The 12,168-nt window shown below is 41.1% G+C and overlaps 1 long non-coding RNA gene across 1 annotated transcript; it reads left to right on the forward strand.

Annotated features, from left to right (window-relative positions):
• The first annotated feature begins 470 nt into the window (after positions 1-470).
• Positions 471-5,917, forward strand: LOC140166178 (uncharacterized). Its single transcript, XR_011860821.1, has 3 exons — positions 471-1,344; positions 4,027-4,119; positions 5,828-5,917. It is a non-coding gene; the product is annotated as an uncharacterized lncRNA (long non-coding RNA).
• Positions 5,918-12,168: the final 6,251 nt, after the last annotated feature.

Raw genomic sequence — 12,168 nt, forward strand, 5'->3', positions numbered from 1 at the left:
TTTTACCACTACGCCGAAAAAGTAGACCCACATTAAGAGTGATATTGTTCATCTGGAAGATTTACAATGTGTATGTTAAAGAAAGTAGACAAGTATAGGACTTGAATTAATAAATTGTGATTTTTCTGGCGAGGTGTCACAAGACAATTCTCTAAATAAAATATATTGATCTTAATCCGCGATGTTAAAATTCCCGCCGATTACGAGCTGATCAAAGTATAGATACAAAATGCATGCCATGGAGCCATGATTTTTATGTGCAAATAACCGCAAATGTATTAAAATAACATGTTGGTATATGGCAGCTACTAATTTCAGGCATGAGACTAAAATAACTGAAAAAAAACTGAAAATGTGCGTGAAATTGGGCAAAAAGTACCAAAAACGGGCTGAAATTAAATAAAATTGCGGAAATTTTAACTATAAAAAAAACTGAATTCAGTTTTTAAACTGAAAATTCTCATGCCAGTAATTTCCAAAGCAATAATGTACAACACTTGTCAATCACTAAAAATATGATGTGAAACCATAAAACATTCCACATCCCCTCTAAAAGTGTAATTAGATACAAAATGCATACGGCAGCCATGATATTTATGTGCAAATAATGGAAACATAACAAGCTGCCTCATGTGTAATTGTGATATTTGTTGCAAAGATCCCGTCAAAACTTTGAGCTCCCGGTGGACCCAGAAGATGACATCCGATTGAATTTAAATTTGGTGTAGATTAATATTTTAGCAAGTGGCACACTTTGACCAAATAAGAAGAAAATCGGTTGACATAGGGGGCGTTTGATGCACCCTAATTGAGATATTTTCCATGCCAGCCAGCTAGCCTTGGATCATGTTTGAGCTTGCACCAAACAAACCATGGAATTCGCGGTCTTATATTTTGTTTTATTTTTCAACAAAATCGCTTAAATTCTTTCGATGATCTTATTTCATGTTGTTTTAAGCAAATATGATGCTCGAGATAACGTTAGGTAATAAATATGTTAAGGAAAATTACCTTAAAGTTGCATTTTCCATAATTATTCCTTTTTGGATTTCAACTTTTTAACATGTTATGTTGGCAGCCCCATATAAAACCGTGTCACCAGAAAAATCATATCTCTGGAATGAAATGTCCGATTAAGATTATTTAAAAAAAGTCCCAGCCAATAAGATTTTTAATTTTTAGTGGAAATACCTATTAATATTTCTTTAAATTGTTTTTTCCTCTCTTTGTAGTAATTGTTCACCGAATTACGGAACAAAATGAGGCAAGGTTTTTTTGCTATCGACAGTAGAGTATCCCACATAGAACAGGCGAATCAGGTCACGGTATCCCAAAACTCCACATGTGAGTATTGTAGTAATCAATTGGTTTTACCATAACTCCTCTAAACTGATTTATTGAACTTTCACAATGCTTCGGTGACGTCACTCATTTAACTGAATTAAGAGGTGTGCCCTCTGACTGATTTGGTGGTGTGCGCCCGTAATCAGTAAGGGAGAACATGGATTGTTCGCCCTATGTTTTGCTGACAGCGTAGTGATGTCAATTTTAAGGTTAGTGATGACCTGATTAGCCCATGTGAAAGCCCTATGTCTTAGCTATATATGGCCACAATCCCAGAACTATAATAGGCCTTACAAGAGCAACAGGATAGAGCAAACAAAAAAGTTTTGCAAAATGGCGAACTTGCCCCATAGTGGGTTCGCCCATATGGTGGGGTAAGTTCACCCTAATCACAAAAAAAAAAAAAAATTTGTGTTCTAAACTTGAGTGCATGGGAATCAACCCTGGTTGGTTTAGATCCTATTTGTCCAACAGGCAACAACTTGTCTTGGTTGATGGCATTTCATCGGATTTCATGAAAATTACCTGTGGGGTTCCACAAGGTAGTTTATTAGGTCTCCTGTTGTACCTATGTTACAGCAATGATATGGCGTCCTCCGTTGACAATAAGCTACTATTATATGCCGATGACAGTGTCATCTTAGTTTCCGACAAAGACCCCAGGGTTGTTTCCCATGAACTCAGCAAAGACCTTCAATCATGTAATAATTGGCTCATCGATAATGAATTGTCCCTGCATGTAGGTAAGACCAAGCGTATTTTATTTGGCTCTCATGTGAAATTAAAGAGAGTCACTGATTTTAACATCAATTATAATGGGCAGGTTATCTGATACCAAAATAGTATTAATTATCTTCCCGCTCCCTTCGATCATCCTCTGAAAAATTACTCAAAACTCCTCGAGTTAACCTTAAATCAGCCGGTGAACGCTCATTTCATTTTGCTGCTCCAACTGTTTGGAACTCGCTTCCAAACAACCTTCGTAACATCCCCACACTTTCTCAATTTAAACATCAGCTTAAAACCCATCTCTTTCGTCAAGCTTTTCCAGATTCACAGAATTAATTGCTTCTTTGTTTGTTTGTCTTTTTCATGTGTTTGCGCGCTCTGAGTTCCACGGAAGATTTTGCGCCTTAAAAGAACCATTCATTATTATTATTATTATTATCTTGGAATCACGATGGATCAAAAACTCTCGGGTGACAACATGGTTGATGTTCTTGTCAGGAAAGTCATTAGGCGTCTTAAGTCTCAATCAAACCCTTCGCAAAAATTTGTGTGCTGCTCTTATACAGTGTCACCTTGATTACTGCTGTTCAGCATGGTTTGCTGGTATCGGTACCAGAGCTAAACACAAATTACAGATCACCCAAAACAAAATAGTCCGCTTTATTCTAAATTTGTCTCCCAGGACCCACATTGATCAGTTGACCCGTAACTCCATGAAACTTCTAACCACGTATTCAACATCTTCAATGATACTGGTGCGCCATACCTCAGAAACAACTTCACTAGAACCTCAAGTGCTCATACCCATCGTACCAGAACTAGTAATTTTAATTTCTTTGTGCCCTGAGTCAAAGGTATTGCCAACAAGTCCTTCTACTATAATGCCATCTTAGATCGGAACGAGTTGCCACCTCAAATTCAGTCCATAAGCAGCAGGATGGCATTCAAAAGGCTGTCAAAAAACACCTGGCTGATAGTGCTCTGAAGCAGGAATCTGCAGAATTTACACGTATGTAGGCTTATGTCCAAATGTCTCTTTTTTTCTATATTCCTCCATGTCAACAGGCATTTTTTTTGTTTTGGGACCCCATTGGAAATAAGCCTGCATGCGTAGCCAGGCTTTTATGGGCTACCCTTGCCTTGCAACTATTGGTGTTGTGGCGTACATGCTGTTCCAATCTGGGATGGCATTTGGTGATTTGTGCACATTATTGTTGTTAAATTTTGATGCTTTGTACTTGATGTCTTGCCATTTTTCTGTATTTTTGTATATTTTGCAAAGCTAAGTAAAAACTAAACTAAACTAAACTAAGGTTTAAACATTGCATAATAATAACTTATTAAGTGCAAACATTTAGCAAGACTATAAGTGGTATTCATTCTCTTCTGGGGAGTCACTAAATTTGCAGGGGTCGTGTCAGGGTAAAATGTAGGGGTCCAAAGTGAGCTTAAACGTATCATGTTTACAACTTCTGGGAGATTATGGATAAGAACATAAACAGTCGTATGAGTAATTGGGTCATCTAAGGTCAAATTAATAAAATTGGTTGCATGGGCATAAAACTTGGTGGGTATAGTCACATTTAGAGCCAAATTTTTGGATGGTCATTTCATGGTCACCAAGGGGTCATATGAGGTCTAATTGGTAAAATTGGTCGTATGGGCATGAAACTTGGTGGGTATAGTCAGCATTTTGGTATGTCATTTTGCGTCGAAAACCGCAACATTTCTAGTTTAAATGTACATAATTATTTTTTGTGTCACTTGTGAAAGTCAAACAGATAGGAGTCCCATTTCCTTCATCATTATATTTTTTGTGATGTGGTTGGATTATGAATAGAGTTCAAGAAATGAAATGGATGTGTGTGGTCTTGATTATTTTTCTTAAAGTAAATTCCAAGTTAAAATATACGTTTCCTAATTAATGTGTTGTACCCATTTTGCTTATCACAGATTTGCCGACAACAATTCCTAACAATGCCAATCATATGGGTCAACCCGTTAATCAATATCTTCATCAGAATGGAGTTGGAAATTTGTTGCCATGTAAGTATTATTTTGCTTTATACCCTTGTGTCACAATGCGACAAGTGTACCGTAACATGGGGTGGCTTTGGACAATTTTTATGTATTGTCGTAAATATTTTTATAATGATCAGTAGAATTCTGAGTTTGATGTTGCGTTTGGCAAGTACCAATAGAGGACAGTTCATGCCCATAAGGTCAACTCGAGTTTATTTTATTTTACGATAATTTTTTTTGGGGGGGGGGCAAAGTTTGTCCAAAGTCATCCCTGGGTTTGGGTGACTTTAGACACCATGTAATCAAGTGCATGTCCAAAGTCACCCCGACCTGAAGAGTAGAGCAATGGAGAGGGTGGAAGTAGTTGTGAGGTGGGTAGGAGCACAGAGGACACTGTTGTGGAAGGGCATGGTCACTGTGGTGTATTTTTAACAAAGTGTCAAATTTTTCTGTATTCATTAGTGATGTCCAAAGTCACCCCAGAAAGGAAGCCAAACCCTGGGGTGACATTGGACACAGCCTGCTTTTAAATTCTTAAGAGTGGCTAGATATCATGACTATCCAGGTAGGTTCTTGATTCATCCGTGTTTACTATCCAACCAACAGGCTTGAGTTTCCACTCTTATGTTCCGGTGGAGTACCGAAAGTTTGACCACCACAAAAATCCTGTATTTTATGGACCCCGCTAAAAAGTTCTGAAAAACATATAAAGATAACACATTATACTGGAAAACTTTAGTCATTTGTAATGTCCGTACATTACCACATAAGAACATACAAAAATATTCTTAGAAATATTAAAAGGTAAAACAGCCTATATGAAATAATAGTGTTTCCCATGCGTGTCCAAAGTCACCCCAGTGTCCAAAGTCACCCCATTTTATGGTACTGTAATGTAGCGTTTTGATTTTGTTTTACTTTTTGGGAAAAGGCAGCTCTTTTTAATTGCCATTTATTACTTGTTTGATTTGTGCCATTTTGATTTTAAGTAAAGGGTCCTTTCAGTAATTTGCTCATCAGGACGAAGTTTTAAAAATTAAAAAGAACATTTTAAATATATTATTTACCTTTTTGATTGTGAATTTTTAATTAATTTCGACAAAAATGGCATTTTGAGTATTTCCAAATATACAACTTTGTCATTTAAATTGATGTTTTTATCTACCCCAAAAGCGGTTCATTCTGGTTTTAATATATATGGAACATTTAAGACTGATTTTATATATCGAAAACTTAAAATAAAAATATTTCATATTCATTAAAGTTCGGATTTTCGTAAATTCCCCAAGATTTCCAAAACCTGAAATACAGTATATCTGTAAGGGAAGCTGTTATGAAAGTCAAACAACCGCCGAAGTGCGTATTTTACACACACTACATAACGACATGTAGCTCTTCATATGTGATGCGATCAAGCAAAATCAGTCGGAACTAGGAAATGTTGTTTTTGAGATATGGCCATACAAAGGAAATATACCATATTGTGTTTCCTAATGTTTTGGTAACCCTTTAATTGCTCATATCTTTGGAGCCGGCTGTTCAATTTTAATGAGGTTTTCTACAAAATCCAGATTTGTAATTAAATGCTTCTTAACATCACATAAGAAACTGAAAAATTTAATATTTCCGAGTTCCGAAAAAATTTGCTCAGTCACTCCACATAGTCATTATCATAATCATGCGATATCAATTTATCTAAACCATATTTCATCTTTTTTTTTACCTGTTGCAGTTGTCCCAGGCGTAAGTAACATAGGCCTACCGGGCATGACGAGGATCGCAGCCGTGACACCGCTAGCTTCCCATGTGCCTATGACTAGCAGTCCCCGAAATCAGACCTTACGGGATGGATATGCATCGAGTTTTCACACAATTTACCATCCACGGATGATACGTTGCCATCTGACTTGGACGAGGTTGTATTTATGGCCCACCAGGAGGGAATAAATGGCAACATACCACAGGCAGATGGCAACATGCCACATTCAAACGGTAAAATTATGAATATGTTACGCAACAACATGGGTGAAAACAACACCAGTTCTTCAGAAAGCTGCTCTGACATTGGTTCTGGCGTTGACAGTGACTCTGACTTTAACCCCAATCACATCACCACCCCCCCTCCCCCCTCCACCACCTATACGGCCACCACAGCACCTACCAACCCCTCTTCCATTACAGCCCCCCCCAATCACTCCGATCTAACTGCTCCCCCTATCACCTCCAATATTAACACCCCCATCAACCCACCATATACCTTCACCTCCAGCAATCATACTGCCCCCACGACCACTTCTCCATCCAACCACTCTCCCACCACCGCCCCCTACGACCCCATCAGCGACATATTTCGCTATTACTACAACAACATCACCACCCCCAGTATCCCTCCCACCACCATATCTCCCACAAACTGCTCTTCCAACGCCACGTCCTCCACTACCAATTTTACCACCCCTACTGGTCCCATCACACCCTCTTCTATCACCGACCCCACCACCTCCGCCAACGAGATAGAAGATGCTCGAATTGTGCGGAAAATCAAGTCCTCCGCATCCCCCATGGTTTCATTGAATGATATTAAAGGACCCCTAAATTACAAATATGAGGATTGGGCATATTTCGAGTTGCCGCCTCGGAAGTGTCCAAAGGAATCAAAGGCTACTAAAGTCGCATTACAGCAAAAAGGGCATTTGCAAAAGATAGACACAGCCCACAAAGAAGAGGTAAAAATAATAAAAAACAGGCCAACTAGCAGCAACCAAACACCAGCAACAACCACTTGCGCTAATTGTGCGGTAACATATCCGCAAATTTATTGCCCGGCAACGTTTTGTTGCAACAAATCTATCTGTAAGCGATGTTTGAGACGATTTATAATAAGCGATTTGTATAATTCGGCCGGTACCGCAAAGCGATAGGGGTGCCAACATGCCCAATCAAAAATAAATGCTCCACGGACCCACTGATGTTTAAACGAGTAGCTTTTGCGCAGTACCAACCAGACCAGGTTAAACAATTGCACGGAGCAACGCTTAGGACCGGCTACATACAATTTATGTCCAACCACCATATCATGAGTGAATCCGCGAATTTTAAAGGCATAGAAAGTCCCCTTATGCCTAAAACTCAGACGAAAAGACCGTTGAAGGACAATTATGGACATCGAAGAAAGAAAAGAAAATCTGAACATTAGGCACATTCTGCTAAAATGACCAAACACTTAAAATTGGCAAAATACATTATGGACCAAATGCAAATCGGTATTGATGAACATCTTGCTCTGTATCAGGAAGAAGAGGAAGAATCCTCTGGCGCAGAGGATTGTGTTGCCCGGCAACGCTTTTGTTGCAACAAATCTATCTGTAGCGATGTTTGAGACGATTTATAATAAGCGATTTCAAAAAATTTGCTCAGTCGCTCCACATAGTCATTATCATAATCATGCGATATCAATTTATCTAAACCACATTTCATCTTTTTTTTACCTGTTGCAGTTGTCCCAGGCGTAAGTAACATAGGCCTACCGGGCATGACGAGGATCGCAGCCGTGACACCGCTAGCTTCCCATGTGCCTATGACTAGCAGTCCCCCGGAAATCAGACCTTACGGGGATGGATATGCATCGAGTTTTTCACACAATTTACCATCCACGGATGATACGTTGCCATCTGACTTGGACGAGGTTGTATTTATGGCCCACCAGGAGGGAATAAATGGCAACATACCACAGGCAGATGGCAACATGCCACATTCAAACGGTAAAATTATGAATATGTTACGCAACAACATGGGTGAAAACAACACCAGTTCTTCAGAAAGCTGCTCTGACAGTGGTTCTGACGTTGACAGTGACTCTGACTTTCACCCCAATCAAATAACCACAACCACTACCCCCTCCACCAACTATACGGCCACCACAGCACCTACCAACCCCTCTTCCATTACAGCCCCCTCCAATCACTTCGATGTAACTGCTCCCCCTATCACCTCCAATATTAACACCCTATCAACCCACCATATACCTTCACCTCCAGCAATCATACTGCCCCCACGACCACTTCTCCATCCAACCACTCTACCACCACCACCCCCTACGACCCCATCAGCGACATATTTCGCTATTACTACAACAACATCACCACCCCCAGTATCCCTCCCACCACCATATCTCCCACAAACTGCTCTTCCAACGCCATGTCCTCCACTACCAATTTTACCACCCCTACTGGTCCCATCACACCCTCTTCTATCACCGACCCCACCACCTCCGCCAACGAGATAGAAGATGCTCGAATGTCAGCGGAAAATCAAGTCCTCCGCATCCCCATGGTTTCATTGAATGATATTAAAGGACCCCTAAATTACAAATATGAGGATTGGGCATATTTCGAGTTGCCGCCTCGGAAGTGTCCAAAGGAATCAAAGGCTACTAAAGTCGCATTACAGCAAAAAGGGCATTTGCAAAAGATAGACACAGCCCACAAAGAAGAGTTAAAAATAATCAAAAACAGGCCAACTAGCAGCAACCAAAAACCAGCAACAACCACTTGCGCTAATTGTGCGGTAACATATCCGGCAACGTTTTGTTGCAACAAATCTATCTGTAAGCGATGTTTGAGACGATTTATAATAAACGATTTGTATAATTCAAGCGCCGGTACCGCAAAAACGATAGGGGTGCCAACATGCCCAATCAAAATAAATGCTCCACGGACCCACTGATGTTTAAACGAGTAGCTTTGTGCAATTACCGACCAGACGAGGTTAAACAATTGCAAGGAGCAACGCTTAGGACCGCTACATACAATTTATGTCCAACCACCATATCATGAGTGAATCCGCGAATTTTAAAGGCATAGAAAGTCCCCTTATGCCTAAAACTCGGACGAAAAGACCGTTGAAGGACAATTATGGACATCGAAGAAAGAAAAGAAAATCTGAAGGCACATTCTGCTAAAATGACCAAACACTTAAAATTGGCAAAATACATTATGGACCAAATGCAAATCGGTATTGATGAACATCTTGCTCTGTATCAGGAAGAAGAGGAAGAATCCTCTGGCGCAGAGGATTGTGTTGCCCGGCAACGTTTTGTTGCAACAAATCTATCTGTAAGCGATGTTTGAGACGATTTATAATAAACGATTCCGAAAAAATTTGCTCAGTCGCTCCACATAGTCATTATCATAATCATGCGATATCAATTTATCTAAACCATATTTCATCTTTTTTTTTACCTGTTGCAGTTGTCCCAGGCGTAAGTAACATAGGCCTACCGGGCATGACGAGGATCGCAGCCGTGACACCGCTAGCTTCCCATGTGCCTATGACTAGCAGTCCCCCGGAAATCAGACCTTACGGGGATGGATATGCATCGAGTTTTTCCACACAATTTACCATCCACGGATGATACGTTGCCATCTGACTTGGACGAGGTTGTATTTATGGCCCACCAGGAGGGAATAAATGGCAACATACCACAGGCAGATGGCAACATGCCACATTCAAACGGTAAAATTATGAATATGTTACGCAACAACATGGGTGAAAACAACACCAGTTCTTCAGAAAGCTGCTCTGACATTGGTTCTGACGTTGACAGTGACTCTGACTTTAACCCCAATCAAATAACCACAACCACTACCCCCTCCACCAACTATACGGCCACCACAGCACCTACCAACCCCTCTTCGATTACAGCCCCCTCCAATCACTTCGATGTAACTGCTCCCCCTATCACCTCCAATATTAACACCCCTATCAACCCACCATATACCTTCACCTCCAGCAATCATACTGCCCCCACGACCACTTCTCCATCCAACCACTCTACCACCACCACCCCCTACGACCCCATCAGCGACATATTTCGCTATTACTACAACAACATCACCACCCCCAGTATCCCTCCCACCACCATATCTCCCACAAACTGCTCTTCCAACGCCATGTCCTCCACTACCAATTTTACCACCCCTACTGGTCCCATCACACCCTCTTCTATCACCGACCCCACCACCTCCGCCAACGAGATAGAAGATGCTCGAATTGTGCGGAAAATCAAGTCCTCCTCCGATCCCCCATGGTTTCATTGAATGATATTAAAGGACCCCTAAATTACAAATATGAGGATGGGGCATATTTCGAGTGCCGCCTCGGAAGTGGCCAAAGGAATCAAAGGCTACTAAAGTCGCATTACAGCAAAAAGGGCATTTGCAAAAGATAGACACAGCCCACAAAGAAGAGTTAAAAATAATCAAAAACAGGCCAACTAGAAGCAACCAAAAACCAGCAACAACCACTTGCGCTAATTGTGCGGTAACATATCTGCAAATTTATTGCCCAGCAACGTTTTGTTGCAACAAATCTATCTGTAAGCGAAGTTTGAGACGATTTATAATAAACGATTTGTATAATTCGCGTCGGTACCGCAAAACGATAGGGGTGCCAACATGCCCAATCAAAATAAATGCTCCACGGACCCACTGATGTTTAAACGAGTAGCTTTGTGCGAGTACCAACCAGACCAGGTTAAACAATTGCACGGAGCAACGCTTAGGACCGGCTACATACAATTTATGTCCAACCACCATATCATGAGTGAATCCGCGAATTTTAAAGGCATAGAAAGTCCCCTTATGCCTAAAACTCAGACGAAAAGACCGTTGAAGGACAATTATGGACATCGAAGAAAGAAAAGAAAATCTGAACATTAGGCACATTCTGCTAAAATGACCAAACACTTAAAATTGGCAAAATACATTATGGACCAAATGCAAATCGGTATTGATGAACATCTTGCTCTGTATCAGGAAGAAGAGGAAGAATCCTCTGGCGCAGAGGATTGTGTTGCCCGCAACGCTTTTGTTGCAACAAATCTATCTGTAAGCGATGTTTGAGACGATTTATAATAAACGATTTCAAGAAATTTGCTCAGTCGCTCCACATAGTCATTATCATAATCATGCGATATCAATTTATCTAAACCATATTTCATCTTTTTTTTATTTGTTGCAGTTGTCCCAGGCGTAAGTAACATAGGCCTACCGGGCATGACGAGGATCGCAGCCGTGACACCGCTTAGCTTCCCATGTGCTTATGACTAGCAGTCCCCGAAATCAGACCTTACGGGATGGATATGCATCGAGTTTTTCACACAATTTACCATCCACGGATGATACGTTGCCATCTGACTTGGACGAGGTTGTATTTATGGCCCACCAGGAGGGAATAAATGGCAACATACCACAGGCAGATGGCAACATGCCACATTCAAACGGTAAAATTATGAATATGTTACGCAACAACATGGGTGAAAACAACACCAGTTCTTCAGAAAGCTGCTCTGACATTGGTTCTGACGTTGACAGTGACTCTGACTTTAACCCCAATCAAATAACCACAACCACTACCCCCTCTACCAACTATACGGCCACCACAGCACCTACCAACCCCTCTTCCATTACAGCCCCCTCCAATCACTTCGATGTAACTGCTCCCCCTATCACCTCCAATATTAACACCCCTATCAACCCACCATATACCTTCACCTCCAGCAATCATACTGCCCCCACGACCACTTCTCCATCCAACCACTCTACCACCACCACCCCCTACGACCCCATCAGCGACATATTTCGCTATTACTACAACAACATCACCACCCCCAGTATCCCTCCCACCACCATATCTCCCACAAACTGCTCTTCCAACGCCATGTCCTCCACTACCAATTTTACCACCCCTACTGGTCCCATCACACCCTCTTCTATCACCGACCATACCACCTCCGCCAACGAGATAGAAGATGCTCGAATTGTGCGGAAAATCAAGTCCTCCGCATCCCCCATGGTTTCATTGAATGATATTAAAGGACCCCTAAATTACAAATATGAGGATTGGGCATATTTCGAGTTGCCGCCTCGGAAGTGTCCAAAGGAATCAAAGGCTACTAAAGTCGCATTACAGCAAAAAGGGCATTTGCAAAAGATAGACACAGCCCACAAAGAAGAGTTAAAAAAATCAAAAACAGGCCAACGAAAAGAAAAAAAAAACCAGCAACAACCACTT

This window comes from Amphiura filiformis, chromosome 12 (genome assembly GCF_039555335.1).
Source record: "Amphiura filiformis chromosome 12, Afil_fr2py, whole genome shotgun sequence".
In the NCBI taxonomy this organism is placed as follows: Eukaryota; Metazoa; Echinodermata; class Ophiuroidea; order Amphilepidida; family Amphiuridae; genus Amphiura; species Amphiura filiformis.